Genomic DNA, 4,860 nt, shown 5'->3' with positions numbered 1-4,860 from the left:
AAAAAAAAAAAAAAAAAAAAAACACATCATAGTAAAATTAATACCTTCTCCGCTTCGCATCGAAGCTAAAAAAATAACAAATAGCATAATGAATTTAGTTATATATTAAGGTTTCTTCTTTATTTTTTTTTTAAATTTTATAGACCACATACTTTATAGAGGATTAGTAGTTTAAATATTTCATAAATAAAAAAAATTGTGTTCAATAAAAATTGGGTTATTTAATGAATTAATAGTTTCTAAAAAAGTACAGATAAATATTAAACAAATTCTTCACCAATTGTTGAAATAATATATCAAATTAAATAAAACATGTTCAATAATAATATAACCAAAATAAATCAAAATCTGTGATCATGCTATTTTACTTATACTTAAATTTATAAATATTATTACCTATGAAATATCTCCTAAAACACAAATACCACGTCTATGTCACCAAAAAACCTACTTAGTATGTTTCCAATAAGGTCGGTCGCATCCTCCATTATGTTACATGTTTAATAGGGCTGCTACCACTGTCCATAGACTTGAGGAAAGAGAGCAAAATGTGCAGGCAAGATTAACGAGACAATTTTAAATTTTATATGTGACGCATATACTAAGAGTTTTGTATTATTCTCATGTGCCAGTGTAACTGTGCCGAATGACTTTATATTAATATGGCTCTTAAATTATTTAAAAATATATTGCATGGTAAACTTTACTGATGAAGTAAATAACACACTAATTGTTTATCCCGTTAATAAAGACACCCCACGACACAATCAATAATTAATAAGAAATAAATTTCTCAAATTTATTTAAAGACCGTGATCTTTCATATGCTACAATACTTAACTTAGATGTAGCGCCCTGTCAACGACGTGTTACAAAATAATTAGTATTATCTCGGAAATCATATGTCTACATAACGTTGTTAAATCATGTGTGGTCAACATAGAGATGCCCTTTTAATGATTAGTTGGAAAAACATATTTTCTATACTTAAGATATATAATTTAAAAACTTTTTATCACTTCTTTGAACATACTTTTAAACGTATTTAAATTTTTAGGTTTAAAAATATTTTTTATAATTCTTTTTATATAGCTTCATTGTTTTTAATTTATTTTGGTTTAGCCTTCAAAGCAATTAATGAATACATTTTTCATTTAAAAACTCATTTTTCTATTATTTATTAACTTAAAAAAAAATATCAATATTACATTTTTTTTCGGCTATTATAAACTTTTTATGTTGTCATTATTTACAAGTTTGGTGGTGGAATAAAAAGAATTGTATAAATTGTACATATAACTCGATTATGTGTTTTTATTTTTATAGAATTAACTAAATTAATAGTTTACGAATAGCAGTAAGATGTGATTAATTTGATAGTCATCGAGTGTAGTTTTTGAAATAAGAANTGATAGTCATCGAGTGTAGTTTTTGAAATAAGAAGACTCCAAATAAAACAATTAAAATAATTAAAAATAAATGTTGAAACTATATTTTTGTTTTAACATTAGATCCAATGAAGTTAGATTAATTGTCATTAAAGAATATTCATTTTAAAAGAATTGTTATAATATATTAGAGTATTGCCCATTAACAAATCTTAAAAAAAGCTCTCAACAAGAATAATATAATTTTATTACCGCAGCATTACTCAATTGAAATTAAATGCTTTGTTATTTACTTATATAACTCCATAAAATAATTATAAAAAAAATCAGCACAGGAGGTTCACGGCACAGTAGTGACGTGGCATAGTTGGATCAAGTATAATGATATCTGATAGTGATTAAAATCACTATCATAAAAAACTCTTCGATGTAAATTTTTTGATAGTGTTTAATTAAAAAAAATTGNTAATACCTTCTCAGCTTCGCATCGAAGCTAAAAAATTAGTGGATTATTTCAAAAGCTACATGATCTGCTATTTCCTTATTTATATCCTGATTAAGATAAAGTATGACGAATAAAAAAGGGATATAAATATTATTTCTCATAAAAAAATTGTGTTAATCTATACACTTTTCAATAAGTTATAGCATTATAATTAGCTACCTGTATTTGTAATCCCTAGTGTATTATATATGAATATTAACTCAAAAATTTGAAACTTTAAATGTTTATATCTAGTAAACGAATAAAGTTATATTAAAAATTCAAATTCCATTTGCTATTTAATTAAAAACTCAAACATTTTATTAAATTCAAAATATGTGTTCTCATTTAAAAAAACTCAAGTTAATGTTTTTTAACCTTGAAGGGATGACAAATATCATGTTTTTACTACATATTATTGTAGTGTTTTTTGAATCAAACAATATTTTCTTTACCAAAAATTTAAAATTTTCAATGGTTACTGAGTTTACGAGTGTCTTATCCTTAATGAATCTCCGATAGAATATTAATATTTTCAACCAAAAAAACTGAAACAAAATCTTGGTTTCTAAAAAGTAATATAAAATTTATTCATTTTTAAAATAAAATAAAAATATTTTTTTAGTAATTCATATAAACATATAATATTATTATTACCTACCAATGATGTTTTAATTTAGTGTTAATTATTAAAATTAATTATAACACATTTTTAATAAAGTAATATTCAAGTATGATATAGATTTTATCAATAGATATGCTTTCTGTATTACCAGTTGGTGTATTATAAACTTGCAACAATGTGCCTTACTATAGTACTTTAAGAATATCTGTTGACAAAGTCATAATTGATACTTTTTTCTAACTGTACTTATGATTTATACTAAATGAGATTTTCAGTTCGTCCTAAAACTAGGTTCAAGGCGAATATAGAACATTGACTATGTAAATATTATAACTCTACAATTAACTTTATTCATTTATTAGATATAAAACTTTAAATTTTCAATTTAATGAGTTAATATACATATATAATTCACGAGAAATTGTAACTACAAATAACTAATTGATATTTTTTAAGACGACACTATTACAGATACGGAGCGTTTATAGTCAATTGTGATTTTATGCTTTCTGTATTTTCCAGCATCTTTCCATAGTCCCAACTAGAATAAAACTTTGGGGGTGTTATTATTATTTTTTACACTAAAAATATTTTTATATAATAACACACATATATTTTACATTTATTTTAAGGTATCNTTATATAATAACACACATATATTTTACATTTATTTTAAGGTATCTTAACCTCCAGTTGTGCTTTTATAACTAAATTTACTAGATTTTTGGAACATACTTCCCTTCATATTAGGAAAATCATAAGTAATCTATATTTTTACCCACAAAAATATATTGAATACATAAAGTATAATGTACGAGAAATGAAATTTTTAATATTTAAATAAATGTGTAAAAATTGATATAAAAATTATTTGACTATTTGAATTAAAAAAAAAAAAATTCTGTTTATAAATTAATGGCCACTCTAAAATTATCAAAAATTTAATTGCCTTATGAAGTATAATAAATAATAATAAAATAATTGTTAATGTATCAATTTATTTAAGATACATTGAACAAATGACTTTTCCACAGAAAATGTTGAGACTCGTACATGCGACATATCTTTCTGAAAATGTTAGCATAGTACAGCCAGTTTTTTTTTACATTTGCAAATTTATAGCGCGTCTTATTATGTATAATAATTAATAGTTAAATATCTTTGAATGTATCAATTTAATTAAGATACATTGAACAAATGACTTTTTCTTAGCAAATGTTAAAACTCGTACATGCGACATATCTTTCTGAAAATGTTAGCATAGTAAAGCCAGTTTTTTTTACATTTGCAAATTTATAGCATGTACTAGTGACATAACTGTCTCGATATATCAAACTATGTACAGCCCGCTAATTTTATATTATAAGTTTAAAGTCATCATTTGTTTTGAAAGTGTAACATAAATGAAAACAAACTTTCACATATCAATATGCATTTATAAGCAGTTCTCAAAATTGTATATATATATATATAGGTTATGATAAAATAGAGGTATCATTAATTAAAGATCCAACGTTTTTGTTTAAAGTTCATATAATCAAATAATTTTATCAATCAATTAATGTTAATCACTTTTTTTTTCTAAGATATCAAATCACGTAAATAACAATTTGTGTATTTTATATTTTTTGTGGGGGATAGAAAGTCTAAAGTAGTCTAAACTGAAGTGAAATATATTCAAAAAAATGAAATACAGTTAGTTATATAAGCGCAACTAAAAGTTATGTGATATTGACTCCACAAAAAATATAGGATATAATGTGTTCTTAAATAAAAATATTTTTTATGCTGAGAAATTTATGTTGACACTGACTGAAATTTTATTCTATAGGTGCCTACATAAAATTTCTGGCAAAATTGAAAACCACTCCAATATAAATTACATTACCCTATANGAAAAATTGAAAACCATTCCAATATAAATTATATTACCCTATAATATTTAACGTACATTCAATGAAACATTATATTTTTATTAGTATAATTAATTAATCCTTATAAACGAGAACACAAAAATTAATCTTATTAAAAAGTAAAAAATAANACACAAAAATTAATCTTATTAAAAAGTAAAAAATAATTCTAATTTAATAAGGAGATCGCATTGTGTATTAAAAGTCATTTGTTTCCATGACACTGTAACTTTGAACGATCAAGAATACTTGACTATTATATTATTAACCACTAGCCAGTAATTATATTAAAAAATTATTAATATTAGATAACAAAGTGGGGATCATACAAAACTGATGTTAAGGGTACAGAGCTGGAGAAACTTTTAGACTTCAATAATATATTCATTAGGGTGGTCCTTATTTATAGGAGAGAAAATTTTTTATAAATATTTTTCATTTCTCACCCTC

Source organism: Daktulosphaira vitifoliae, unplaced genomic scaffold (genome assembly GCF_025091365.1).
Source record: "Daktulosphaira vitifoliae isolate Bord-2020 unplaced genomic scaffold, ASM2509136v1 Scaffold_4, whole genome shotgun sequence".
Taxonomy (NCBI): domain Eukaryota; kingdom Metazoa; phylum Arthropoda; class Insecta; order Hemiptera; family Phylloxeridae; genus Daktulosphaira; species Daktulosphaira vitifoliae.
This window is presented reverse-complemented; position numbering follows the sequence as displayed.